General features: G+C 42.8%; 1 pseudogene; it reads right to left on the bottom strand.

Annotated features, from left to right (window-relative positions):
- Positions 1–3,557: 3,557 nt before the first annotated feature.
- Positions 3,558–13,730, bottom strand: LOC136534500 (pentatricopeptide repeat-containing protein At4g04790, mitochondrial-like; annotated as a pseudogene).
- Between the last annotated feature and the right edge of the window lie 3,532 nt (positions 13,731–17,262).

Below are 17,262 nucleotides of genomic sequence, written 5' to 3'. Positions count from 1 at the left end.
ATGACAAACATATATTACATTCATTCTCGTTGTACGAAACCGACATTAAGTTATTATTACATCAGTGAAGTCTTCATCATTGTTTCATCATAAACATAAATCATACGTACATCAGCAACTAAGGTCATTCATACATATCATTTTGACTGGAAAAGAGGTCCGGCAGAATATAATCCGAGATTCGTAACTTGGTGCTCTAGTTTCTGATCCTATCGAACTTCGGATCCCGCGCTAACTCGCTTTCCCGGTTGAAGAACGTATTCCCTTCATGCGCGCTCTCTATGACAAACTTACATATGTCTGCTACTATTTGTCTGAAGTCTTGGTCGACCTTCTCCCTTTTCCACCATCCTTGTGCTTTCTTGAGCTGCCTAGAATCCACATAAAACTAAGCTATAGGGTTGTTTAGCGCACTGCACGTCCTCAGGTACTCACAAATGTAGAATCCACGTAAAACTAAGCTATAGGGTTGTTTAGCGCACTGCACGATGTATAATACACAATCATTAGAGCATATATAATATACAATCAATAGGAGTAGTAGAACTAGTAGTCGTGAGTAGAGTAGTAGTACTAGTAGAAGGAGTACTAGAGCAGAGTAGAGTAGTAGGTGTAGTATTAGGAGAAGAGCAGCAGTAGTAGTAGAGTAGTAGTAGTATTGGTACTTACCGGGAAATCACACCTGAGTTTCAGTTTCGTGCCATACTTGATCTTCTTCTTCTCAGATCTCCGATCATAGCAGTCGGGATCTTGCACGTACTTCTTATAAGTGCTATACGAAAAAACACTAGTGTCAACGACATTTTCAACAAGTATGTTAACTGTAAATGAATAAGTTCCGTCACTTACTATCTCAAACAACTTTCAAATTACTTGTACTCTGCTTTGTTTGTATCCCGCAAAGAGTCAAATATACAAGCCCTTCTGTCCTAAGGATAGATTATAAATGCAATTCAGTGGCACATGATGCTCTGGCTGCACCATTCACACAACAAAGATTAGAAATGTTCAAATATGAGATGCCATGATCTCAGTACTTATATGTGGCAGAATCGTCCGAAATAACACACTTACGGAGGCGTTTGTCTTCTATTAGACACTAAACACCCCGAAAGTGGGCTATATCAGGCAGTTCTGTCGAGCACACCCTATGGAAGAACCCGAAAAATCTATATTTTTCAACAGGATCATAAATGAGAGAATAAAGCTTACAACGTTTTTATGGTTGCATGCATGCATATGCTATCTGCTGCAATGTGCGTGCCTCTCCTGTGGCTGGTCGCTGGATCGAGTGGAGGTTTGGGTACGGTGGTGCTGCAGCTGAGGGATCTCGGACATGACAACTCCATGCATGATATCTCCCATCTACCGCCCTTTGTTTGAGCAAGCACTAAGCATGCAACAGCACTACTAGTATGCATGCATGCATGCATGGTCCTGCCTATCTACTACACTTGCAAATGAGCTGTGCTAAGCTATACCTGCTCCTTAGGGCGTGTTTGGTTCCCTTGTCGGATATGTGTTGCCTTGCCCAACAAGAAGTTCGCGTATAGTAGGGGGGGATGTTTGGTGTTTGATTCCCGAGCAAAGGTATTTTAGATTTCGCTGGAAGGTGCGAGCAAGGGCATGCTTGGTTCCTTCGTCGACTTGCCTCGCCTCGCTCGACCTGGCAAGGCTAACCTTTCCCGCCTGAGCAAACCAAATTGGCTCACGCATGAAAGCAAGGAAAAACCTTGCCCACACAGAATACGAGATGGTATCGCCCACCAACCAAACACATGTCTCACTCTAGTTTAATTCTAGCTTGGCAAGGCAAAACAGTAACAGGCAAACGATCTAAGGACACGCTTGGTTCCTGAGCTAGCTTTGCTGGCCTTGCCTTGCTAGGCGAGGCAAACCTTGCTAGGGGTGGTGAGCCAAATTGCTTCGCTCGAGTGAGCAAGGAGAATCCTGAAAAACACAAACCCCAAGACAACCTAGTTGAGGATCCTGACAGCAGCACATCCTTGATTTCTTGCTCGGCTAGGCACGGCAAGCGCCAACCAAAGATCCAAACATCGCCCTAAGTATCCCCCAAGTTTCGCTCTCCTGAGCTTGTAAGGTTAGGCGAGGCTACCATGCATGTGTTGTTCTTGTTCATGTCATCCAAAACCACCATCAATCAAAGCAACATAGATGGCTAAATAAATGTGAACAATTTTGGATGGTCGATCTAAGATTAGTTCAATTGTCAAAAATAGACTTCCTTAGGTAAACGACACCGACAGAGAACTAACCTACACATCTGCTATATATGAACTAACAATCTATGCATGATGCTCTGCAAAATGTAAGGTTTTCAAAGCGTGCATGAGAGGCCTTGCAAGAACGAGAGAACCAAAAAAAAAAAAAGAACACATGCCTGAAGATATCAATTGTCTTTTTATTTGAGTTCCCAACAAGAGGGGTCAAAAGGAGATGATGAGTGAGAATGTGTGCCGAGAGCTACTTTCAATACAGACCCCCCACATCTCTTAGCTTGTCACCAACTTGCATTGGCTGCTGCATCATAGTCATGGAGAATGCGTACATCCATCCATGCATGCATATGTATGGCATAGCAGCCTATGGGGGTGGGGTCATGCATGGTTTGTGGGGGTACGACCCCAACCAACCACATGGCAAAAGTGGAATCTCCTCCCAAAGATTCAAGAGGGGCGTGAGAAAGAAAGAAGGAAAGGTGTTTGTGCACCTTTAGTTTGGGAGCGTGGAGTGCCTTGGCACTATCGTTTATCGATCGATATCGCCGTGTTGGCAATGCACGCTGCATGTCTACAGGTTAGTGGGCAAGCAAGCTGCTGCGGCTCATGCACACAGCACACTTGCGGTGCCTGCTGGTGGTGTGCACGCATGCACATCCATCTATCCATGCATGCATATGTGCTTCTCTACAATCCTGGGTGCTGGTTTCGCACCTAACACATACCAGACCACCGTACAACCAAAGCGGTTTTCTCTCACCCTCACCTTCGGCGTCAGCATACATATCGGAAATAAGTTGTTTTGGACGACATCAACAAGATCTCCAAAACACAACACTATGTATGCGTGTTTTCTCCCATTGTAACAAGCGAGCACTTTTGCCAGTTTGGTCATTTTAAATATCCAGCCTCAACACATAAAAAGTACTGTACTTCACATCAATCAGAGAAGCTGCAAACCATTATCCTAGGTTAGTTTGAATGTAAGACTCTAAGCACGTCCGTGTCGCATGTAAAGTACTTTAATTTGCACATCGTTGAGTATGATTAAAGTTGTTTCATCACACAAAAAGAACCAAAACAAAAGAAAAGAACAGGGACGTAACTCCGTTACGAGGCTAAAGTTTTGGATGTATATATTGAACTGAACATCAGAGCAGGATTGACACGACGGCCTAACTAGTTCCAACCTGCTCTGTTCCATGGATACCGCACATGATATATACATATCCAATCCATCACTCACTGGTCCAAAACATTATTTCAAAGTGCAAGCATTTCTGTAAAGGAAATAAAGGGGTGCAGAGCAAATAAAATAATAAACCTTTGTGATGGAGACCAGGAATACAAATTGCTAGGGTATATGCCAAACCGTCGTGCATCTGAAGCCTGCTGGTTCCCGATTCTTTCATCTGGGAACACGAACGAGCGAGCCGCTTCTTCTCGGCATATCTGAACCTGCATATCTTTTCAATTCGTATCTTCAAGTACACACACGACACATTGTATGTGTGCACCATCCATAGAGCATATCATCACAGACCCTGAATTTGTTTGGACCATTCACCTTATATCTAGAGTGCAAGTGTGAGTGTTCCTTTCTTAGCTGGCTCCAGGGCCAGTGCACAATTCTCTTAAACATTGCTATGTGAGGTCTCTATCAGAATCATACAAGGTACCAACATGGTATGAAAAGAAACAGCAGAAAAAGGAGGACGGGAAATGCAATGTTGTTTTCTTCCTCTTTAAGTTTGCACTATCCAGATATATATGCACGTTTTAAGGTAATGTTAGTGTCCAACCCCATTGGTGACAGGAACTGGACACCAGGCAGGCAGCCATGATGCAATGTACATGCATCTCATTTGCAGCCACATACTGTCTTCCAGTTGCATGCAATGATATCAACAAATCATCCTTCCTCCGACTAATTCACCGCTCCCGGAAATAGAACTGATCAGCAGATCTTTTTCCTGGTAGGTGATGCACAGGGGCCTTGTGGGGCAATGCTACCTTGTTTCACCGTGACCAAACTCCTGTGGTCACATGGACAGCACTATGAGAAGGCTAAGGCCATTAAGCCAAGTGGGTCTGCCAGGAATGGTGGCCTGTGGTCACACCAAAGGGGCCTCAAATATGGCTAGTTGTCTCATGATCTTTTGCAATCCCTTGGATGTATGATTGCTTGTTTCAAGCTAGAAACAGTAATATATGTAGCAACTTCACACGGTGCAAATAATTTTGAGCGACTAATGAAAGGACTTGTTAAGAGAAGCCGGTTATGAAGGGCAGTCTTTGTCTGTCTGACTACAATTTAAAAGTCTCTTGTCCTTTAGCCTATCTGAAGGCTTCATATTGGCCATGATATGCACACAAATACAATCAGAAAATCTCCATTGCTCCACCAATTGCTTAAGATATGGTCCAATGCTAGCAATGATCACCCTAGTCTCTAGGGTCCAAAGCAATGGGAGATAACAAGAGCAGATTTCCCAGAACAAAAGAATTGATTTCATCTCATTTTCAGTACTTCACTGTAACAGAAGTGGTAAAAGGTAAATAGACCTCTTATCCCTTATTTGTAGCCTTTTGTTTTGACCTAGCTCTTTTTTTGGAACTTAACCTAACTGTAGCAGAAGGCTTGGAGTCCTCACTGTAGTATGTCGTATGACAAGCATCTATTATGTAGCGCACATGGTCATCTTCCTTTGGTATCGTTTTCAGCAACTTCTTAGCTGCCTTACATCCCCCGGATGAAAGAAAAGCTTGATACATCCTGAAGAGCATAAATGTAATAAATATCACATAAAGCGAAATCTTACATGGCTCCACGATAAAAATCAATCCATAAATGTACCATTATGCAGAAAATGCTTTAATAATTCTTGGCTCATGTAAAAGAATTAAACCTCAAGGAAGTCAGCACATTGTGTGGAAGACCAGCAGATTCATATTCTGACCAGATCTGTTGGGCACGTCGCAAATTCTTTGCTTTTACAGATGCGCTGAGAAGAAAATCAAGGCTTGTCCGAGAAACATTAAGTCCAAGCTCTTTGACAGCATCAAGAAACACCATTCCAATATCCAAATTTGTGATCTCCATGTCCCATATTTGGCAAAAAACCTTAAAAAATGTTCAATCAAGTAAGCGAAGCTACAATTATAAACCAAAAGAAGGGAATATATTTCGGAACGTTTAATACACCCTTTAGGAAATAATTCAGAGGGATCTGCATTACCAACAAACACAGTAGCACAATTAGATTGTTCACTAAAACATAAAAAATGAGTATCACTCATAGTGTCAACGCAATTCAAATGGAATCACTTCTCCAAACTAACAGAACAATAAACAAGAGATAACACATCAAACAGTCATGAAATGCTCACCAAACAAAAAAAGGGTAAAACTGCAGCATATTCCATTGTAAACAAACATATACCAAATAGAATGGGGAACACAGAAGGGAATGTACTTTCAACACAATGAAAATAAAATGATGAGCAATTCAAAAAGTACAGAACATAGTTCAATACTGATCAATTAAACAACATGAGATCTTTTGTTGATCTCGAGATCTATTAAGTGTGAATTAGGCAAAATAAGATACAGATCAATGCAAACAAGTGAATTATTGCGTATGCAAATTTGTTTATGGATATCCTCAATCATTATATACTACACAATAACTCTGCAACAAACTAAAGGTACAAATTGCACACTTCCATGAGATCAGGTGTATGTGTTAAGATAAAGTACGCAGGTGATTTTGATCAAACTGCAGAAATAGGAAGGCCATTAGGTATCCTGATGCCCAACAAGATCATTGTCAAAAAAGAATACCTGATCAACAACCATATATGTACTCATTTCATCTTTCTCCTTGAGCTGCTTAAGTAGATCAATTGCAACACTGGCCAAAAAAAGAAAGGAAAAGAAAAGACAGCAAATAAACACATCGTGGCAAGTTTGAGGGTTTGACTAAATAGTGTAGAAAGGCAACTGCATAAAAATTGGCAATCATACTCAGGATAGTTGTGATGAACACAGTATAAAAGTACTCTGCCACACCCCTCAAACCAGCTGTTTGAGTCATTCAGCCCATCCAGAAGTTGATGCATTCTATCCAGTTCACCTTCTGTTCGAATATGCTCCTGAAGAAGAAAATACAATTCTATAAGAAATGGAGACAGCAAATAATTATAAACTACTATGCAGATTTTCTCATTCCAACGGGAAAGATGGTTCGCGGATTTACTCACAATCAAGGCAATGGTAGCCTTTGGCTCTAGAGAGCCTCCGGATTGCTTTATCTCATCATGCAAGCGAAGTGCATCCAACACTTGCCCATTTGATGCCAGCGCTCCTACAAGTGCGCTCTTGATGTCACTGAGGAATTTACGTGGTATTTCCTTATCCAGTAGAACCTAAGGAGGCAACGGTTTAACATAGCCAATGTAACAAAGAATAGCATAGCCCTCATTCCATGATACTGAGGAAATGCGAGAGAACAGAGAACTGAAGCACGAAAGCAGCTGAATTTAAAGAACATTCCCATCAGTAAACACCATTTACCTGCTTGGCCATATCAAAATTCCCAAGTCTTGCATATGCAACAATGAGTGCCACATATATATGTCTGGTCATTGGAATTAAATCTTGCCGTAATTGGTCACGGTACTGTAAAATTTTTAATATTGAGCAGTAATCACATTAGAAAACAATAAATAGAAAGGAATTTACAAAAAGAGTTTGGCACTATTTCCAGTCAAACTACAATGGGGGTGCAGTTACAAACATCTCGTCTCACCCTCATGAACCCGCCGCCGCCCAAACTCCCCTCTGCCACCCCGGAGGTCCATGCTGCTGCAAGGACGACAGTGGTGAGGCGTTTTCCTCCTTTCTTCTTCGTTTACCTCCTAGTTTTGTTGTCTGCCGTGCGCATCCAGGCCGACAGCGGTGGTCTGCTGGAACCTCATTGTTATGAATCTTGACATACTTAACACTCATGACCTCACCCAGTGCAGCCATTGTCGGATCAGGATCCCCACGGTCCAGAACTCTGTCAGGGGACCTGAGGCCGTGTGTCCCGGCGGTGGCTGCAGCCTGCAGGGTATACACGGCAGGACAGTAGTGTGGATAGTGGCTGCACTGAGGCCACAGAAGCCAGTGACTGCTGTAACATGAGGCTGTGGAGGGGGCAGTTGTGTAGCCTCTGCACTATGAGGGTGGGTATGCTTCGGGTGAAAGCCTTGACCAGCGCTTTGTCGATACCAACAAAGGCTGTGACTTCGGTCTGATGAGAGCATCATTGAGGGGACTCCTTTTCCTCAGGCTTCTCCAGGTGAAAACCCTGCTCACTTTGTGGATGAATGACGACGGCGTGTTTGGTGCCATTCCCTCCTTGGAAACGTCGCTCTTGGAGATCAGCCTTGGCTTGCGGCTGCAACTCTTTGGGTTCGACGAGGCCTCTACATTTGTGCTGCTGCCTCTTGCTTCACGGTGACCATTGGCCGACCCCGTTGGTGTGATTCCTCTCAACCTGTCATGGCATTGGCGAGGCCTACGCCTCCTTGGTGTTGTTTCTTGCTCTCGGCGGGCTGCTGACTTTCCTGGGTTGAGCCTGCTGCAGTGGAGTCAGAGCTGCTTCATTGGGAGCGTAACGAAACCCAGCAACGATGACGTGTGGTAGTCTCTTTCTAGGTATGTTGGTGGTGCCAGTTGTGTGCAGGTGGCAGTGTCTTGATGGCTTTGGCTAAGGTCCGTCAAGGGAAGTCGAAGCTATTTTGCCGCTTAAGCGTCAAAGCTTGACAACAATGACACATGGTGGGCTCTGTTTGTGTGTTTATTGCTAAGTGCTAGCGGCCCGGCTATTGTGTGGGTGTGCAAGGGTGTCATGTCTTTGTACTGAACTAACTTCTGTTCTTCTTAATTGAGCGGCAGAGCTCCTGCCTTTCATTCAAAAAAAAAAAGAACTGCACTAGGAAACTATAGGTAATATTGTAATATTAGTGGAAGATGTGTTGTGCTGCAGGGAGACTTATCCAAGATCAAACAAACTTCACCAATCAAAAAAAAATCTGATTAACTGGGGATATGCTTAGGTGATATCAGCAGAAGGAATTGATCTGGTAGTACTTAGCTTAGATTTAGTCCTTTTTGCTAAGACAGTCGTCCAGAACCAAGACATGCGCTTTTCCACGCACCCCATAAAACAGACACAGTGGCAATAACAAATGGTCTGGTATGTGGCAAACCTTAGAAATGTTCTCTTCAGACTCACAATTCGCTATCAAATAACTGAATGTCTCAGAATCTGGTTTTACTCCAGCAATCTGCATTTGAGACATGACCATTTGTGCTCCATTGTAGTTTTTCTGCACAAATACAAGCTCAAGGTTATAGAGAAGAGCCAAAAGAGGTTAAAAAAAGAGAGAAGTCGTTTCAGAATATCATTCTTATAACTATTTGCAACTTGATGTACTTTTTATATGGATCAACAAAATGCTGTGCATGACTAATGGAATCTTTATACACTTGTGTTTGGGTTACAGATTTGAGAAATACAGAACAAGCAAGGCAACCATGTGTCATTTCATAGGTCTATAATCTATATGCATTGTACTGACTAAGCATGGATATCAGCAGAACTGAACAAATACGCAGGCAATGGCCAATTTCAGGGCTACTGTACATTCAAGACTATGAACAAATACATTATTGTTTGCAACGTCAGGATAAAAAAATGGAAGAAATGGGAACCCAAGAATTTACCTCCCTATAATATCCTAGCATTATAGCATTATACAGGCTTACGGTTGATATCTCCCCAGATTCTTCAGCATCTGTGAGTATATTGTAAGCACCTTCAAACTGGAAACAAGGATCAATAAACAACAGCTTCACATGAGGCCAAAAAATAACAGGGGTCCAGTATCATGACTTACATCCTTCAATTTTACAAATAAACTTATCATGCTTCTGAATGTTTCGCTTTTTAATTTCAAATTGTGATGGCGTATCAAATCATATATGGGGCGGGCCTGCAAAATAGGAGCAAATGTTGATTATAGCTCATGATGAGATGTATCATTTGATCACACAAAAGAATGTTTTTTTAAAAATGTAATTGCTACGTGCCAGATTTCCAATAGTTGTTCATCCTGAACTCTTTCGACAGGGCACTTTTCATACCCTTGTAAATGTATAATTGTATATACCTAGGACATTGGGCCTTGGAATACAAATCGGGTTTTCCCTAACATGTATATCTTTCAGTTTGCTATAAACTTGTGATAGGTGGCATAGTGTTACCAACAACCAAATTTCTGCTTAAACAGCATGAGAAAATGTAGCAGTACTTGTGTTTTGACTTGGTTAGGCTGAGTTCACACTAGAAAAACTTGTGGTCAAATAGGTGCTTATGCTTGTTGTGTCTTGTTTAAATATTCTTAAACACCTTCACAAATGCTTAGTGTATGCAATCATTTACAACAGAGCAGTGCATCTCGAAATGACAGGTTTTTCTGACCTACGGCTCCAAAACATATCCTGATAAGTGGCTTGACAAGTAACAGAAACCTGCTTGGTATACCTCCAAGCTTATGCCCTTACCATGTGAAGTTCACATCTTTGTTCACAAGCATGTATGATTGGGTGAAATGAGTCAATTGGCACAGCGGAACTGGATTTACACATGCGGTCAGCTACATCAAGAGTTAACCCAATCTGCAAAAAAATATTAAATTAGTTACAATATTGCTTTGGGAAGTATAGATGAATTCATGCACTCAGCACCAAAGCTAAGCTTATTTCAAAATTTAGCATACCCACACATGTATCTATATGATATCGGTTTGAGGTGGGATAAATAAATTTAAATTCTAATCTACAATGTTCAGCGACAAACTGATGCAAAACTGGTGCCAATTGCAAGAAAATGTTTTTGAGAGCCAACAAAAGGAAAAAATAAACTTGAAGGATATTTGAAATTGGTAGTTGATACCAAGAATGCGCTTAAACTAAATGGATGTGACACAACACTACAGCAGTATCACATTTGTGCTTTTCTGAGCTCACCCAGTATCTAAAACCAGATCATTCAAGGCTCCAAGCAACCAAACAAAAATCATCCATATTCAAATAAGCAAGAAGAAACATTGCCTTCAGTGTGGTGGTGGCAGCTCTAACACCCAATTCAAATAAATTTACAAAATAAAACATAGGGCAGATGGACAAATGAAATAATAGGTGAAACATGTATTGACCATGCAACATATTTTCTAATCATAAAGTTGTTTCAGTGATACACAAGCCAGCAGAAGGCAAAAATGGAATGGTAATATTAATATAAGCATTAATGAACATGACTAACATAGAAGCAACGCTTGTATGCCTGGGGACAAATGGCAGTAGTAGTTTAGCAACTGCCGCTATTTGATAAAGATTGATAGATAAGGTTACAGTATATCATATCATTCATTCAACTCGGATGACGAAAAAGCTGTAAATACTTGCAGCATTACCTTTGATGAATTGCAACAGATAGAGATGATCTTGTCGTATGCAGCAATAGAGGGTGCTACCTCAAACTTCTCATGCCATTTATGAAATGCCACTAGCATGTCTTCAACCTTAAAGAAGACACGTTACCAAAAGGTGGTCTAGAAACAAAGTTTAGATACAAGGGTTTTTCTTAACTTGAAATCCTCCTACATTTTCTTCAAACATGGACAGATTCTTCTTTCCATTGAGGAAAATAGGAAAGAGGGGAAGAAAATATTTTTTGCAAGGAAGTTCTGATGTAATAACCATGAAAAAAAAACAATTAATAACATAGTACTCCCTCCGTCTCTAAATAAATCAATTCCTAGAGTTGTCTTAAGTCAAACTTTTTTTTTGTTTGACCAAATTTATATAAAAAATATATAAATACTTGTGACACTAAATGAGCACATTATGAAAATATAGTTTATGGTGTATATAATGATACTAATTTGGTCTCATAAATCTTTGCGCTCTTTTCTATAGATTCAGTCAAAGTTAGAAAAGCTTGACTTAAGGCAACTCTACTAACTGATTTATTCAGGGACGGAGGGAGTATAACAAAAAATTTATTACGTGTATCGCTTCACAAAGATAAAAAATAAGGATACCTCAAGAACCCAGAAAGCGTATGGTCAGTTGACAAGATAGCGATATAAGGTCTGGTAGCCATCCATGGACCACGATGACAAATGTCATCCTTCTATCTAAATAAAAAATGGTTTGACTAATCTTTTGAACAATTTCTAGTTTTCTACTACTACTCAGTATTTACTCCCGATGCAATGTACTCCACAGATAAGAGATTTAAATTTGAAAGTCTAGCATGCTTCTTTTTGCGTATAACGAAAATGTAAAATCAATACCATTTTTACTTTGTAAAGTTATTGCTAAATTACGATGATACAGCAAATTAGTAGTTCATTCCGATGCAACGAATTGCATTTAAAGATCCTTTTGTATTAGAAGCAATGAATATTATCATCATAAAAGATTCCTCACCATTATGTTCGGTATATTTGCAGTATAGTCCAAAATCAAGGATGAAATGTTGTGATCAGCACATCCTACAACAACAAATCCATAAATTAACAGATAGAAGATTCTGAAACAAGAAACCAAAACAATCTTTAGGTAAACCACAAAAGGGATGAAGGAAAAGAAAAGCAGTAGTATTTACTGGTAAAAAAATACCACTTCAGTGAAAAGATTTTCTGCTAATAAAATATTACTGATGTCCATCTTATTGACATACAAAGAAATATGAACTAAATATGGAGAACTTGCACACAATTTATTACCTTTTGACCTCATCCCCTGAAGAAGTTTCTCCGCATAGTTCTCTAGTTCTAGCCTACCCAATGATTTGAATATATTAGATATGTACTTTGAGCCTGAAACTTTAGATAGATCAAGCAAATCCAACAAGCCAACCAGATCTTCCTTTCTGCCGCTTTCAGCAAAGGCCAACATGTAACTCTCTGCAAAACAGACGCATTCAATAGGGCACTATTATGAGAACCATCTGTCAGTATGCAAGCTTGATCAAATTATACAATGTGAAACAAAACTTCCAAATTACAATGAACGAGAAAGAGAAAAAAAAAGAATCTGGCAATGATTTTCGGTTGTTACCTGCTAGGTCATAGTGAGCTTCCTCATTGTACTCTTCAACAGAGTGACAAAGTTCTTGAATTTTTTCTTCATCTTGAACTCTAATGCAAAGCAACATCTCATAATAAGCTATTCTAGAGAAGGACTTCGGATTCGCTTCCTTAAAGAATGCACTGAACATCTCAAATTCCTCAAACATCCCCACATCGATAAGATAGAAGAGGAATGGGCCATAAATATCTTTCTCAATCGTGAGCCCCTTATCTTTCATGGTCTCAAAAAGGCGGTATGCCCTATAGATATACTCCACAGCAGAGTCAATATCCCTGCAAGCCTTTGCCTTGTCTAGACAAAGCTTAATCATCGAATTGAACTCCTTGACCCCTGTTTCCCGCCCCAGCTTTCCAAAAAACTCTATCGTCGACTCCGTGCCAAGCTTATTAGCACACATCTGCATCAGCTTTGTGTAGCGGCGGCTCTCAACATTCTTGAATATGTAATGTTTCTTCTTCTCCCTCGCCACCTCCCTCCTCCAATGCATCAGCGGGTCCCTCGATGGTTGGGTCTGGAACCACTCAAAGTCCAATATCTTATTGCTCGTGGCAACCTTCCCATCATCTTCAGAGTCCCCGCCGGCGTTCTGGGGAGGTCGCACATTCCGCCTCGTCGGGTGCTGAGCATCGAACGGATAATATCAATTACAAGCACAGTTGTAGGTGAAATTGTTTCAGGGTCATATTAAAGTACAATGGTACCATCTAGGACGGACATGAGCGCCTTGGTGAGAGCCTCAGGGGGGTCATCCTCATCTGCGCAGAAGAGAGAAGGGTGAGAATTAAGCTAGAAGCTACTGTGCATGAGAAGAGAGGTAGGGAGAGGACGGAGGTGGTAGTTCCCCGCACTGCTTATTACCTAGGGCGTGGGCGTGAGCTAGGGGGAGGGAGGACGGCAAGTTGGTCTTCTTCGAGGCCGCGGCCTGCTTGAGCCGCAGGAGGGAGGCCTTCGTGACGGCGGTCTCTGGGCCGGCGGCGGCACGGCGCCTGTAGGAGGGACTCTTCAGGGTGGATAGCTTCGGCGCAAGCGACCGGGGCGCCACGCTTCGATGCCGAGGGGGCGGCGGCGGTGGTGGCGGGCTTGGGGGCGACGGCTGCGGCGGGGATGGCCTGCTTGGAGGAGACGGCCTGCTTTGTGGTCTCCAGGAGGCGCTTCCACATGGATGGCGGGGCAGGTCGGCGGACGGAGAAACCGCCGCCGGTGAGTGATGCGGCGGGGGAGTCCGGCGGGACGCGGGCGCGAGTGCGTGAGCGGGTTTAGCGGTTCGGTGTTGTGCATGCGGCGTTGGACCGGACCGGACTGGAGGGAATTGGACTGGACCCAAACGGATACGATAGGAGCCCACCTTAACCTAAAATTCGCCGGCCTTCAGAGAGTGTTAAACAAATGTGGCTTGTATACGAGTGGTTTCTAAATCTATATCTATTAATAATAACAAAGAGGCAAAATTTCAGGCTCTTTTTTTCGTCCAGCCCATTCAAATTTGGCCTAACTGTCGGTTCCACTAGCTGTCCACTCGTCATGTCCGGCCCACTCCAGCCTGCGCACGGGGCTCCTCACGTCCAGGTGTCCAGCCCACTCGCGGCCCAACTCCCTCACGTCCAGCCCACTCCAGCCACCTGTATAGGAAAATACAGGCAAAAAAACAGCCAATTGGAGGTTCGAACACTGGCCACTCGGATTGGAGAGCTAATTGCATAGAACATTACCACCATAGAATTTTTTTATTTTTAACACTTTTTATAAACTAATTTTAAATCTGTTTGTTTTTATTTCTAAAACTAACACTTTGGGCCGCGTCTATTGCCAGTCGCGTCATGCATGGTGGCGCGGCGGGGAGGATGATGTGGCGAAGACCGGGGGGCGCTGACCGATGACGTGACAGGGCCTGTCGCGCCACAGATCAGGGCGCGGCAGAGCCGGGTACGCCCGCCCGCTTCTGCCGGCTGCCACGCCTGCATGTACGGCGAGCTTAGGACCTGACATGAAAAGCGACCGGTGCCAGTTAAGTCCCAAACAGTGGGTGCACGGTGCGCCAGACCTGTCCAGTGCCAGTAGTAGTACCCACACTTTATGTCTCTGACTCTAGCTCGCGTGCTCTCTCCTCTCAGTGTCATTATGGATGGATGGATGATGTGACGTTAAATAATGGAAACAGCACGGGTGTCACCTCTAGACTGCCTAGCTAATCTAATCCCCTAGCAAAAGCATCACATGATGACAGGAGTAGCTAGCATCGCACTAGCTCAGCACTACATCTACACTAGTACATCTACCACTGGTAACCTAACCTATTTTTTATTTGGTAATACACCAATTTATCCTCAAAATTAGTTCAATTGTTGTAGATTTATTTGGTGTCTATGTTTTTTATACATATTTCCAACTATTAGCATGGTATTTGAACTTTTTCTATTGGAACTTCTTTGTCGAATTTAAGACTTATTTTGTTATTTTGTACTTAAATTCCGAGTTGCAGGGCAAATTTAACGAGTGTTCACTGAATTACTAAATTACTAAATGGATTTTACCGAATCATATATGAAATTTTAGTGCTGGCATACCCCATGAAAAAAATCATAGATCCGCCACTGGGAACAAAGGGTGGTCTGGTGGCGAATTTGGTGGTCATCCAGTGCTGACCCACCTTGATCGCAAAACAGCTAAGTAGTGGCAACAAAAAGAAGTGCAACTTTGGATAGCTGAAAAGTGTTGCAATGAGTGGCAAGAATTCGGTGGTCATCCAGTGGCGGATCCAGCATGGGGGCTGAACCCCACTACCCCCACGCAGACAATGCAGAACCCCCGACCCCCACCGGCTGACTCTGGATCATCCACTAATCTGAACATTCATATTAGTCGGTACTATTTTTTGCAATATATGAGTTCACTAAGGGAAAATGTATCTCCAACGTAAGTTTCACAATGATATCCGTCGGTGGTGTTTGGATACAGGGATATAGGGGGTGAGATGGGAAAGAGAAATGGATGAACGGTTAGGATTAAATGAGACGTAAAGAATGGATGATTAGAATATAATTTTCTGTATCCCATTCCTTATCCCTATCCCTATCCAAACGAGCCGTAGATGTAACCCATACAAAGAAAGTGAACCATAAATTTCTGCCCAAAACTTGCCTGTTGTTTGAAAATGCTCAGCTTATTGCTAGCATATCGAGGAGACAGAACACAGATGACTGAGGAATGTTTGAAAAACTTCCGAGTTTCTTCATCATGAGTTGCCATAACTCCACCCTGCAAAAGCACAAGAAGGTTTCTTACATATACTACCACAGGGAAATATTTGCAAAGGACATATTGCAAAGGAAGGGACATCATGTTTCAATAGATTCAGAAAGCACATATTAAATTTGCATTTGTCTAAGATGCATGGTCATGGTTTAAGGCAAATTGAGAACGGGGTCCATGAATTGAACAGAGTGTTTTCACATTCTGTTACCAACTTGAAACTGGCAATTCTTTGTGATTAACGTTTTGAACTTGGCCCAATGTATAGGTTGACTCAAGTCCACTATGCCACAGTAAACTCATATATACATGGACCAGCATCCACGGATTCCTTGCCATTATTAAGTCGACTGCTGACAACTTCGACATCACATAAACTGGGAGGTAAAGAAACAAGATTATGGAACCTCACCGTCTTGATGAAGAACTTGTCATGCGAAGTCTTATCATCCCACACAAGCAGGCACACTCTGACACCCTCCTGCGACTTAAACTTGAGCAGCCCGCCAAGCGTAAGATCGCCACCCTCGGGCAATGGCCGCGACGGCGATGGTTCACGCACAAGCCGCACCTTATCGTACACCGACCAGCCGACAATATATATCATGTGGTGCGTCTCTAGGATGGCGTGGCAGATGTCCTCCCAGCACGCGTTGTGTTGGAATGTCTTGCCGTTGTCGAGCTCGAGATAGTGCGAGCGTAGATGTAGTGCTGAGCTAGTGCGATGCTAGTGGTAGACGTACTAGTGTAGATGTAGATGTAGTGCTGAGCTAGTACTAGCTAGTGCGATGCTGAGATAAATTGGTGTATTACCAAATAAAAAATAGGTTAGGTTACTAGTGGTAGACGTACTGGTGTAGATGTAGTGCTGAGCTAGTGCGATGCTAGCTACTCCTGTCATCATGTGATGCTTTTGCTAGGGGATTAGATTAGCTAGGCAGTCTGGGGGTGACATCCGTGTTGTTTCCATTATTTAACGTCACATTATCCATCCATCCATAACGACAACGAGAGGAGAGAGCACGCGAGCTAGAGTCAGAGACAGAAAGTGTGGGTACTACTACTGGCACTGGACAGGTCTGGCGCACCATGCACCCACTGTTTGGGACTTAACTGGCACCGGTCGCTTTTCATGTCAGGTCCTGAGCTCGCCGTACATGCAGGCGTGGCAACCGGCAGAAGCGGGTGGGCGTACCTGGCTCTGCCGCGCCACCGATCTTGGCGCGGCTCTGCCGCGCCCTGATCTGTGGCGCGGCAGGCCCTGTCACCGGTCAGCGCCTCCGGTCTTCGCCACGTCATCTTCCCGCCGCGTCACCATGGCAATAGGCGCGGCCAAAAGTGTTAGTTTTGAAAATAAAAAACAAACAGTGTTAGATTTAAAATTAGTTTACAAAGAGTGTTAAAAATAAAAAAAAATTCCCACCACACTACGTGAACTCATGTTGTATTTTGCAATACCTTTTTCTATTAATGAGGGTGCTATAGCCGATAGCTCAATGGGAAGGAGTGACGGAATCTTCTTAGTTTCAGTCTTTTAGGTGTTTTTTCCGTCCGCTTGCA

The sequence above is a fragment of the Miscanthus floridulus genome, unplaced genomic scaffold (genome assembly GCF_019320115.1).
Source record: "Miscanthus floridulus cultivar M001 unplaced genomic scaffold, ASM1932011v1 os_2002_1_2, whole genome shotgun sequence".
Classification (NCBI taxonomy): Eukaryota; Viridiplantae; Streptophyta; class Magnoliopsida; order Poales; family Poaceae; genus Miscanthus; species Miscanthus floridulus.
Note: the sequence above shows the minus strand (reverse complement) of the source record. Positions and strands in the feature narration are given on the sequence as shown.